Genomic DNA, 13,730 nt, shown 5'->3' on the forward strand with positions numbered 1-13,730 from the left:
TCTAGGACTAGATGAATCTCTTCTATCCCATCTAGCAACATTTCTCCTCCTCTTTTCTAAAACAAGTTTATTAATGATTCTGCTAGCTTCTTACTTCCTTCATTAAATCTATCTCCTAAGCTGTAATCCAAAGATCTTCTTTATTAAATCAACACACTCTCTGTTATATTTTACTATGCAGCATTTTTCAAAGTGTCTTTAGGAAACTGTTAGATATTGATAGTTGTTAGGAAAAAATTAAATGAGAGAGAAAAAAAGAGAGACAGAGAAAGTGCGACCAATCTATGTCAAATTAGTATGGGAACAACTGGTATGAACAAGATTTACCTGGGATCTTTACTTCAGAAACTCTCAAATATTTTATATTGTGTTTAGGATTCTATACAATGAAGATTTATATGGACTTCTTTATGTGCCTCATCATATCTCATTGTTCATTCGGCTGCTTTTCATGCTTTGAATGCCCTGGACGCAGTCTTCTTGGTAGGACGCCATTCTATTTTCAGTAACAAAGTGGTGAATCTGAGACAAGCTACGCTTCCTTTAAATATGTTCACCCTTAATTATCCACAACTTTTATATATGTGTGTGTGGCAACCTAAGAAAAATTCTGGGAGTTAGAGGTAACTTAGCACATCACAGGAAGGTTAGAAATCTAAAATATAATATTAGAAATCCCTGTTCTTACAGCTTGTCAATGCTGCTCATCTCTGGGAATTATTTACAGGCTTCTATAAGAGATTAAAGCACCTTTTCAAAAATTCCTTCCACTAAAAGGTGAAGTCTTATTTACCTCTCCTGGAATCTGGGTTGGCCTTATTTGCCTATAGCTTGCTTTATCTATAGCAAAATGAAACTATTCTAGTTATGGGCTAGCCTTTTATAAGGGGCCTGGATGCTTCCACCTTTTATCTTTGAGCCCTAGGACCCCACATAAGAACTCCAACTACTGTGATGTGAGGATTCCCTCGTCACACAGAGAGAGATAACACACAGGTTCTCAATTGGCAACTCCAGCTAAGCAATGAGCCGATAGGGAGTGTCCAGGGTCAGGCCAGCCCGTCCTTCAGATGACTTCAGTCCCAGCTGCTATCTGTCTATAAATACTTGAGAGATCCCAGGTGAAACTACCTAGCTAAAAGCAGGCATACCACAAAACCATGAGAGAGAATGAGTTGTGGTTTGAAGCTACTGAGTTTTGGGGTGGCTTGTTTAACAGCAATAGATAAATGGAATAGCTAATAGCACCTCACTATTATATAATCATACATTAACCAACACCTTTTATACCCCTTACATTTTTATTCCCATTTTTTCAGTAGGTATATTTTTGTACAATCACGTAGTTCAGAGGAAGGAATATCCATCATTTATGGAGTAGTTCTTTCAAATAAGGAATTCAAGAAATCCAAACACGTAAGAGGCAAAGTAGAGCAATCACAGACTCTATAAATTAAAGTAAGAGCTACAAAGCTCATACACACATATGTTCTCACAAGAGCTGCTATTGCGTTTGTAGTCTCACATGCATAGATTTTAGTTGCTCTCAATCACGTCCATTTTTAAAACAAAGGATCTTAACAATACTTTCAGAATGTGAAAAACATTAAAAGTGAAATACAAAAATGGTTCTCTTGGTCCAAAGTATTAGAGTGCATTTCAGAAGTCAGCAATATTTGTAACACAAAATTTTTACCAGAGTTTTCATAAGCAGATAAATGAATAATAGTATAAAATAGATAAAACTATAGAATACTACACATGGATTAAAGTTTTAGATCCTTAACACTTTAGGAGAATGAGAGGTATTATATATAAACTAAATCATAAAAGAATAATTGATTTCATGTAGAAATCTTCTAGTCCATGATCAGCATTAGATGAAATAGTACATTTCTTTTTTCTAAACCCCTAAAGTATAGGGGTTTTTAACATATGTTTTGTGAACCATTTATGAAGTCTTTGGATAGGCATTATACATAAATATCTAAAATACTGTACTTATTTGTATGTGTGCATTATCTGTGTAGAAGAACGATGTCTTCCGTCAGATTTTCAGAGAAAATAAGAAGCCTAGATGGCTTCAAATTATAACTAGAATTTAATTAAAAAGAATTCATCACAAAGTAAAAGCTACCTGAAAGAACACCAGAATAAAATAGAGACGATATTAGAATAAATTATGGAACACTTTAGTTTCTATATAAACCTTACCTCTCAATGTTATAGAAGCCTCTCCTCTGGGACTGACCATACCACCCTGGTTTATTGCACTACCATAATTTTACTTCCCACCCTTCTGGCAGCCTATAGTATTTATTGCCTATCTAGTTCGGGTTTGTGTAATAGATGAGACTCAGGAGGGAAAGTTCCATCTTTTCTATTATCTTTTGTAAACTGCAGTGTTGATCACCTGTAAGATAGCAATAATTCAGTTAAAGTGTCATAAATATATATGTGACACAGAATGGTCTACATGGTACATTCAGACAGAAATAGCTTAGATGTACGATGCCTATGTTGTAAGTTTGAAGTTAGAGATTTTGGATCTAGAGATCCTAATGAGCAAGGCATAAATTACTACCAACTATTACTATTCTCACTCTACACATCCTGACGGATCCTTCAGTGGCCCAGAATAACAACTTCCACCTAAGTTAGAGAAAATATCGACCAATGAAGGTAAGGGCAATTAAATCCAGGTATATTTGGGCGCTCTGCCATGTGGATAGGAAAAATACCTGAGATACTAATTGGGTACACACTGCAACTAACCCAGAAGAGGAAGCTGACTTTGTTCATCAGCACATGCACATCATTCTAGAGAATATGCTAATGCATTAAGGGGAAGAAGAAAATAATTGGTAACACTGGCCCTTTAGTCTCTTATGAATTTATATTTAGGAAGTGGAAAAGAGATTTCTGTCTTTTATTTATTTATTCAATTTATTTGCTCTGACACCAAGGATACCAATATGGGGACCTTAATGCATTGTTGACGGAAGACAACATAAAGCATACTATGTTATTTTCCAGAAGAATAAATGGATTAAAATTATCACAAAAATTTAACTGTAAAGAGCTTTCTGACTAAAATAATTTTTATACTAAAACTGTAGCTAAAAGTGATTATAAACATTGTTACTGAAAGTATATTTCTGAAATGAAGACTGATATCCATTTGTTGGGAATTGTATAGACATAATTATACACACATTCAGCAATCAACAGACATTTCCTTGGACTCTCTATTAATCCTTGGAGTGTGTGTATATGTGTGTGTCCTCAGATATATACTCAAGTATATTTAACTTCTCCATAAAGAACATGAACACATTAAGTAATTAATGCTTGTCAGTTACTTTGAGTGAATGCCATTTGAAGCAAGTACTATATCTGTGTTAAGTAATAATAATAATCAAGATAATGGGCTGTCCAATTATGTAGGTTATTTGCTAGCAGTTTTAAAACACACCATATGTTTGCTAGGATGTAGATATTTATTTATTTTTCTTAAGAAGGAAGACAAGCATTCATCAATGTAAAAGAAAACTTTTTTTAATATGAGAGGCATGCTGATTTATGTAATGATTCTAAAATTGTCTAATACCTACAGCACAGTCAATCAAGCTGTACTCAATATGCTAAAGAGTAAGGAAAGGGCCAAATCTTTGGCATTCCTTCTATTGGTTCTTTGAGGATTGGAAAAACTTGCACTTCATTCTCATCCAGGAAAGCCATCTTATTTCCAGATCACTTGGTCTTTCACAGACTTTTCCATACTTATTATCAGATTGCTGTAATGATAAAACTCATTTTAGTCCATTCATTCAACATACTTCTGAAATACTATTGAAAGAAAGGAGGCTGGGCATGGTGGCTCCTGTCTATAATCCTAGCAATTTGGGAGGTTGAGGTGGGCAGATCACCTTAAGTCAGCAGCTCCAGACCAGCCTGGTCAACATGGTGAAACCCCGTTGCTACTAAAAATATAAAAATTAGCCAGGCATGGTGGTGAGCACGTGTAATCCCAGTTCCTCGCAAGGCTGAGGCAGGAGAATTGCTTGAACCCAGGAGACAGAGGTTGCAGTGAGCTGACACGGTGCCACTGCACTCCAGCCTCAGTGACAGAGTGAGACTCTGTCTCTTTAGTGGCCCAACACTGCTTACAGTGTAAAGTCTAACCTGATTATAGCCACAAGATGTTCAACACCATGACCCCAGTTATGTGGAAAAGAGGATGTCACAAGCTTTTCTATATAATTTACCTCTGTTGCACCAGACTAACTATTTAGTGTTCTCAGAACACTGTGCTTCAATCCAGGATGATTTCTCCATTTGGGTGTTCCTGTGGCTCCTTAATGCTGTATATCACAACCGCTGTCATAGTGTTTAATTATAAAGGTTATCCACTGCACAAGGAGACTATATTACCTTATAAACATCATAGTAAATGTCTTGCTCCAACAAAATGATCAGATCCTATCCCTTTATCTCATTTAGAAATGTCAAACTATCTTGATTAACAAGCTTATCAAAATCATACGAAGCAGAAGAGACACTTTTTCTGAAAATAAATGGTGGTGGGCAGAGTGAAAAAAAATTGTAGATGCTTTCAGGCTGGGTGCTATGGCTCATGCCTGTAATCCTAGTATTTTTGGGAGGCCAAGCTGAGCCCATCTCTTGAAGCCAAGAGTTCGAGACCAGCCTGGCCAACATGGCAAAAACCCTGTCTCTATTAAAAATACAAAAATTATCCTGGCGTGGTGATGAGTGCTTGTAGTCCCAGCTACTCAGGAGGCTGAGGCAGGAGAATTGCTTGAACCCAGGAGGCAGAGGTTCAAGTGAGCTGAGATTGCACCATTGAACTGCAGTCTGGGTAACACAGAGAGACTCTGTCTTTAAAAAAAAAAAAAAAAAAAAAAAAAAAGCAGATGCTTTCAGTAATTCTATCCTTTCACTTCCTGGTAGTCATAAATGCCTTTTCTGCAATTCATAAAATTTCAAAAATTCTCAGCCCAGCAATATGCAAGTGTCCCATTCATTCATAAGCAAAATCTCACTTATCCTTTCCTCCAGAAGGTGACTAGCTGAATCTTAGTTCATACATTGTTTTCTAAGTCAAGGTTTTCTGGGCAATCTGCAGACTAGTCTGTTTAGATATGACCTCAAGGTGCAAAAGGCCATGGATAAATAATATATTAAACCACCTCCACACACTGAATATACACTAATGAAATTAAAACAGGATAATTATCACAAAAGCTCTGATTTACAAAGGGGAAGAAGGAGAAACAATGTATAAAGCATCTATGATACTTCCTAGATATGGTTTGCACGGATTCCCTGCCAAGGAAGTGAAATGTTTCTTGGTCAATCAAAGTCAATTCTACTGATTTTCTTCACTGGAAAATTCACCCTTCCATCACTCTTCCTACTTTTATGTGGAAGAGACATTGAGCAGCCATGCTGCTTTACCAGCTCACTTCCTGTGTGGGTAGTTTCAAGTTTCAAACCTTAGGAGTAAATAATCATGTGAATCCTTTCCTACTTACCTAGCTTGGGATTTTTCCGGTAATAACATACTTTTTAAAATTATAGTAGGATGCTGGCAAATTTGCATTCTCTCAACTCTCCAACCAAGTAACTAAAGATAGCAAACTTGTTGTTAGAGCTGATTAATTTGGATCCTGTATCCTTGTGTTTTAGCTACAGACTTTGGTGTTCTTCCCCACTTTGGTCTTTAATAGCCTCCTTCTAGGCCTCTGCTTCCAAATTAATGGGCTTAGATAATGACGTAAGTATATTTCGTATTTTGCTACAAGACTAAATCATAGTGGGTGACTAGAGTGAGTGGCAATTCATTTGGTCCGGAAGATTACATAGTACAGGAAGCTTTCACACAGAGCTAGGGAAACAAACTTCCTCTGTTCCCAATGGCATCTATGGTTGTGTTTCTTGCTCCTCACCCTGCCTGAGGCAAAACATGTAGCTAGTACAGCTGTAGAGAAGAATGAAATCATGTCCTCTGAAGCATCATAGCTGGAACTGAGGGCCTTTATCCTAAGTGAAATGACTCAGAAACAGAAAATCAAAACTGCACATTCTCCCCTACAATTGGGAGCTATACAATGGGTATACATGAATATAAAAATAGAAATAATAGACATTTGGGACTTCAAAATGGGGGAAGTTGGAGAGGGTGAGGGCTGAAAAATTGCCCATTAGGTACAATATTCACTATTTGAGTGATTGGGTCACTAGAAGCCTAAATCTCACCATTACAAATCTATTCTTGTAACAAACATGCACAAGTGTCCTCTGAATGTAAAATAAAATAAAACAACAAAGAAAAAGAAAGAAAGAAAGAAAGAAAGAAAGAAAGAAAGAAAGAAAGAAAGAAAGAAAGAAAGAAAGAAAGAAAGAAAGAGAGAGAAAGAGAAAGAGAGAAAGAGATGAAAGAAAGAGAAAAGGAAAGAGAAGGAAGGAAGGATGGATGGAAGGAAAGAAGAAAAGAAAGAAAGATTGAAAGAAAGAAAGAAAGATTGAAAGAAAGAAAGAAAGAGGGAAAAAGAGGGAGGAAGGGAAAGAATAACTTTAAAAATTCACCTAGTACAACCTCCCACTATGCACGATTATCTAACTCTCAGTCATCATGGATTGCTGGCCATAGCAAACTGCACCATTCTCTTTCCTCTCTTCTTTTAGTTAGGACGGTTGAAACCAAAGCTTAGATATTCTTTCCTCTAATACCATATTATAAGATTTAAGCATTAGAAAACACATCCTGCTTCCTACTATTACTCAATCAAGTATCTGTTTTCAAAAACACAATAATCATTGGTCTAATCAACACTTTGCTTCTTACAAAAAGATTATCAAGAATTTCCAATTTGAGGAAAAGATACTTTCCCTGTTGCCCACTCTATTTTGACTCAATTTATTCCACATTTTGGGTCTTCAAATTTCAAACATTCCCTCTTACTACCCATTATTCTGTTTTCCAGCACACTTTATTTTCAAATGTTAAATAGCCAACTCAAGCCAGTTTTAGCAAATATAGCAAATTCATTAACTCATATAACTAAAAAGACAAAGAAAGGAATCCGGCTTCAGGCCCACTAGTCACACTGACCCAGAGGCTGCCTGTGTCCCTCTGGCTCTGTGCTTCTTTCACATTCATTCTCTCTCCACAATTTGGCTTTGCCCTCCTTTGTGCAGGCTTTATTTTCAGGCAGTTGCTCTTATTGTAGGATAATGAAAACTCTGCATTGTATTTAGGTTTACACATTGCCAGAAGCATGTTTTTAACAAACCTTTGCAGTAGGGAGAGATGGTTGAACCTGATTATCGAAAACAGTTTTTTGTTTTTTTTTTTTTGTTTTTACAGCGCTGGTAACAATGAACCTACGGTGAGGCATAGAAGAAGAAAAGGAAAATAACCCGTGGGTTCTTTTACATCTTAACTGAGTAACAACCCAAGCTTTTTCAGAATTGTCAATAATTCTCACAACATTCATTTTATGACATGATTTTGAATATGTTGAAATGTACTCTAACATAATTTCAGGATGTACATATTTAAAAATAAAAGGAAAGTCTCCAGGGCACATGTGAGCATTCTTTCTTCTCCACATTTCATGATATTTGGGCAGAAACATCAGCAACAAGCAGCACTAAAAGGAAAATAATAAGAAAAAGTGAGATTATGCAATAAAATGCCATATGTCAAAAATTCACACGGCAAAAAAAAAAAAAAAAAGAGAGATGCAAATTTAGCACATTAGAATGGTTGTCTTTTTAGAGGGAAGTGGAAGGACCAAAAGAAGATAAAAGGGGATATATCCATTCATGAAGGGGTTGACATTATAACAGGAAAATAAGCCCCTTCTCTGAGAAAGGAGGAAAAGGGCAACTGCGAAAACTTTTGAGGAAATGAAAGTCATCTGAGGTGTGTATTTCAGTACCTGGGTATTTGAGGAAAATGAAACATGTTTCAAATGATTTCTGTAGCAAACTAAAACTGGAGATGAATAATGTAAATACTGAGTACTACTGAGGAAATCAGCCACAATAGGAAAGAATACAGTTGAAGGGCAGTAGGCAAATAATAATAATCACAGTATAAACATCTTTTAGAGAATGAAACATTATCACAGAAACAAAATCCAAAAACATAGTTAATGATTCAGTGTATTCATTAGTTCTTTTTTCCTAACAGATTTTTTTTCCAGGCTAAAAACAAGAACATAAAATGTCAACGGTGGGATTTACCCAGAATTGAAGATTGGCAACCTTTCAAAAAGAGAAGAGTAAAATTATTTGTGAGAATTTGAGACCACAAATTATATTAGGAAGGAATGTTTCTTTCCCAATCCTAACGTCTTCTTCCATACAGGGAGACTTTTCTCAGCAAACATTTCTTGGCTTCCTTTGCTCAATTCCTCCTCTTTAGAGAGAGAGGACTAAATTAATATGATTCTCATCCAGCCCCATTCTCTCTTCTTCAGTGAGATACATGACGACCTGCCTACAGGGAGGGCATGCTTTCTGTTTGCTCCTTCATGCTGTGAAACTTACGAAGACATTATTTCCCCCTTTGGAAAAGTGAAGACAGGAGGAAAGAGGTTCTAAAGTTTGTGAGAGTAGTAGTTTACATTTTAAAAAGTGTTAAGATTTGGTACACTGAAAATGGAAATCATAAGATGGATATTTGGAGAGTAATAAAATGAGAAGACGAGATCAGGCAGAGGCTTGATCAAAAGGCTTTAAATGTTGGAGATACTTCATCAATGCAGGCTATGTGGGAAGTTTGCATATGCCTGTAATTCAATGATGCGACTGTATTTTTGTAGTTGTGAGTTTAACAGCTGGGTCTTCATTGAATTTTCAGGCACGTGAAACATCACTGTATTAGTCTGTTCTTGTACTACTGCAAAGAAATATCTGAAACTGAGTAATTTATAAAGAAAAGAGGCTTCATTGGCTTATGGTTCTGTAGACTAGACAGGAAGCATGAGTCTGGTATCTTGGCTTTTAGGGAGGCCTCAAGAAGCTTACAATTGTGGCAGAAGGTGACGGGGGGGAGTGGTAAGTCTTGTATGGCAGGAGCAGGAACAAGAGAGTTAGGGAGGAGGTGCCACACACTTTGAAACAACGAGATCTTGTGGGAACTCACTCACTGTGCAGGACTGAGGATGGGTGATGCTAAAACATTCATGAAACTTCACCCCCACTATCCAATCACCTCCCACCAGGCCCCACCTTCAAAACTGAGATTTGGGTGGGGACACAGATCCAAACCATATCAGTCACCTTGTCTTAAGGTAATTGTCCTTTGGTATATTTAGCCCATTCTTGAGCTAATGAGTAAGCATTTCAGAAAACACTACCAGTTCTCTGTAAAGGCTGAGATCTTCCTTGCTGAACACAGGCTTCAGGAAACACACAGGCCTTACATCTAAGGGCTGATACAGTTTGACCTTGATCTTCAGGAGGCAGTGTAGCCTGGCATTATAAATGAGTTTACATGAGAATGGATCTTCATATGCCTTTGTAGGAAAAATATAATCTGCTACTTTTCAATCCAAGACAGCTGAGTTATAAGTATACTGGAATATCCCAGTAAGTCTGGATATAAATTGTTAGTATCAGGCCTAAGTAAATAGTAATGAGTCAGTTACATCAAATTTTGTTTTGCAGATCAAGGAGAAAACAGTTTTGTGAGTTGGCCCCATGCCCAAGAGTCCTAACATATTAAAATAATCACTGGATGAATTTCAAGGTGATGCAGTTTTTATAGATGAGCCTGCAGGTGTCCTGTTTGTTGATATTAGAAGACTGCAAATCCTGTATACTTAAGACTCCAGGGTAAAACATAACTAACTAATAGAAAACTAATAGAAACTAACTAATAGAAAAACATAACTAATAGAAATATTGAAAGGGGAGCCAGCAGAACAGTAATAGACTGAATATAAGCAGCCCTTATTGGATATTGGCCTGAGAAAAGCATATCGCCTGCATGAAGATGAATAAGAATTATTTGAACAATGAATGGATGCTATTGGCAGACACAGACATAACGATTTTAGCATAATCCCACAGGAGAGCCTCATAAGACAAAATCTAAATAAGGATTTAGTAAGACAAGCAAAACTACAGATTACCGAAATCAGGAACAAAAGAGAAGTCTTCACAACAATCCCTACAGAAGTTAAAAGTAGCTTAAGTGAACATTCTGAAAAACTTTATGCTGAGAATTTGAATAGTTAGATAAAAAATATAAACTTCAAGAAAGAGAAAAATAACAAAATTGATTCAAGCAAAAGAAAAAAAATGAGATAAATCTATACCAAGCAAAGAAATTAATTCTTAAAAATCTTTCTGCAAAGAAAGTTCAGAGTCAGATGGATTCGCTAGTAAATTCTGGAAAACATTTAAGAAAAGAAATACCAATTTTACACAAACATTTTCAAAAAAATAGAGAAGGAAACAATGGCTTTTATGAGGTCAACTCGTTTGTGAGGTCATTTTGTTAACTTGACACCAAAGCAAGACAAAGATATCACAAGAAAACTACAGTCGAATATACTTCATGAACATAAATAGAAAAGCCCTTAACAAATATTAGAAAATTGAAACTAGCAACTTGTGAAAAGGATTATACTACATGGTCAAGTGAGTTTTGCCCCAGGAATGCAATGTCAGTTTAATATCTGAAATCCAATTAATGTTACATGTCATAGTAATAGAATAAAGAATAAAAACATGGTCATCTCAATAATCTCAATAGATGCCAAAAAATTAAAAAAATTAAAACACACTTGGGAGGCCCAGGCAGGCAGATCACGAGGTCAGGAGATCGAGACCATCCTGGCTAACATGGGGAATCTCCGTCTCTACTGAAAATGCAAAAACATTAGTCGGGCGTGGTGGCGGGCGCCTGTAGTCCCAGCTACTCGGGAGGCTGAGGCAGGAGAATGGCGTGAACCTGGGAGGTGGAGCTTGAAGTGAGCCGAGATCGCACCACTGCACTCTAGCCTGGGCGACAGAGCGAGACTCTGTCTCAAAAAAAAAATAATAAATAATAATAATAATTAAAATGCATATCTATTAATGACAAAAACTCAACAAATCCAAGAAACTAGAAATAGAAGGGAACTTACCCAAGCTTGTAAAAGTCATCTTGGAAAAAAAAAAAAAAACCAACTATAGCACAGATCATGCAAATAGTAAATGACTAAATGCTTTCCCCATAAGAACAGGGATAAGTCAGTACTATTTCTTCCAACTTCTATTCAGCACTGGTACTGAAGTTTCTAGCCAATTGAAACTCTAAGTAATTAAACCCATTCAGATTTAAAAACCCGGAAGTAATAGTGCATTTATTCACAGTAAAAGTGTTCTTACACGTAGAAAGCCCCAAATAATTTACCCCCTAACACTTCTAAAAAAGAAAAAAAAATACTAGAGCAAAGAAGTGAGTAGCAAGGTTGTGGGTAGCAAGATAAGCGTACAAAAATCAAAAATTAAATTAAAAATGAAAACAAAATTTTACAAAATTAGGTTTGTATGTATTAGTAATGAAAAATCCAAAACTATAAAAAATTGATTTTTTTAAGAAAACATTTTCATTCACAATAGTATACACAAAATAAAATATAAAATGAGTTTTGTGATGAATATATGTGTGTTTTAATTTTTAAAATTTTTTTGGCTTCTATTGAGATTATTGAGGTGATGATATTTTTTATTCTTTATTCTATTAATATGACTTTAATTCGTTTTCAGATATTAAAACCTTTATATCACATATTTTTATTCTTTATTCTATTAATATTACATATGACATTAATTGGTTTTCAGATATTAAAACCTTCATAGCAATAAATAAACTACTTAGGGATACATTTTAATTAAAAAGTGAAGGATTCATGTATTGAAAACTACAAAGCATTCACAAAAAAAGTTAAAGACCTAAATAAACAAAAAGGTATGTTGAATTAGAATACTAAATATCATTAAGAGGGTAATTATTTCCAAATATATCTTTTTTTAATAGAAATTGACCAGCTAGAAATATAAAGAACCTAGAATAACAATTTCAAAGAAAGTAGAATAAATTTAGAAGACACATGACCTGATTCCACAGCTTCCTTGAAAGCTGTAATCAAGAGTGTGGTACTGGCATAAAGGTAGACACACAGATCAATGGAACAGAACAGAAATAAACACATATATAAGATTGATTTGCAACACAAGTGCCGACATAATTAAATGGGGTAAAGGATAGTATAAAAAAATGGTTCTAGAGCAACTGGAGATTCACGTTGCAGGGAAAAGGAAAGAATAAGCATGGACCCTTACCTCACACCACAAAGAAAAATGACTTGCAATAGATCATAGCCTTAAATTTAAGTGCAAAACTATACTACCTCTTAGATAAATCATAGAAGATAACCCTTGTGACTCTGGATTAAGAAAAAATTTCTTGAATATAAGACAAAAAGCATAATACTTAAAATAAATAAAAATAATAAGCCATACCTCATAAGAATTTAAGTCTCTTGTTATTCAAGACACTATTAAGAAAATGAAAATATAAGCCACAGAGAAGCAAAAAGTACTTGAAAAACATATTTCTGATAAAAGACTTTTATCCAGAATATATAATACATTCTTACAACCCAACCATAAGAGGACAATCTAATTAAAAAATGGACAAAAATATTTGGATGAACATTTAATCAAATAAGATATACAAATGGCAAATATGCACATGAAGAGGTCCTAAACATCATTAGTCATTACAGAAACAACAGCTCCAACTATAGCATGACACTGCTACGTGCCTACTACATTGTTCAAATAGAAAATACTTTGAAATAGATGCTGATGACAATGTAGAAAAAGTAGAACCTTTATATGTTACTAGGATGTAACATGGTATAGCCACTTTGGAAAAGCAGTTTTTCAATTTTTTAAAAGCTATAAGACCCAGTAGTTTTACTCTTTGGTGGGTTAGGAAAACATGTCCACCCAAAGATTTGTACTTGAATAATCAGTGCAGAATTATTAATAATAGCCCAAAATTGAAAACAATCCAAATGTCTATCAACTGGTAAATGAATAACAAAATTTAGTATATCCATATGATGGAATATTTTTCAACAATAAAAAGGAACAAAGCAATGGTATATGCACCTGCACGAATAAACCTCAAAAACATTAGCTAACCGAAGAAGCATAACTAAAAGAAAACTGTGAAATTCCATCCTAGCAGGCACTGGCTATACCTATGTGCTACACTACAGAAAAATACTGAGTCCTAAAATATTATTTTGTGAGGGCTATGTCACCTGATAGATTCCATGTCCCAGTCCTATAGTACAAGTGTCACAGAAGTCCACGGAGAAAGATAAATTACAAGATTTTAAATAGTGGGATGGTAAAGAAACATGTCTGTTGGCAACAGCAGGGACCACACTGAATATCTATGCTTTCCAGTAAGACAACACTATTTTAGTGCTATTATCTGACAGAATATCAGCAATGTTGTTTGCTGCCCCTACCCATGTATAATTAATTTTCCCCAGGCGGTGTCAAATTTAACTGTTTATGGAGATTTCTACTAACTGATTTCAGATTTACATGTTGTGATCTCTCTATATCTGACTATCATCTGATACCAGGGACATCTCAGTCCTCTTTCTCCCGTAACTATCATT

At 35.4% G+C, this 13,730-nt stretch overlaps 1 long non-coding RNA gene across 1 annotated transcript in view; it reads right to left on the reverse strand.

Moving 5' to 3' along the window:
- LOC112614289 overlaps positions 1 to 7,676 on the reverse strand; it is a 33,509-nt gene extending 25,833 nt beyond the window's left edge. The window contains exon 1 of the long non-coding RNA XR_003117063.1: positions 7,578 to 7,676. This is a non-coding gene — a long non-coding RNA (uncharacterized LOC112614289). The remainder of the gene's footprint in view (positions 1 to 7,577) is intronic.
- Between the last annotated feature and the right edge of the window lie 6,054 nt (positions 7,677 to 13,730).

This window comes from Theropithecus gelada, chromosome 1 (assembly GCF_003255815.1).
Source record: "Theropithecus gelada isolate Dixy chromosome 1, Tgel_1.0, whole genome shotgun sequence".
NCBI lineage: Eukaryota > Metazoa > Chordata > Mammalia > Primates > Cercopithecidae > Theropithecus > Theropithecus gelada.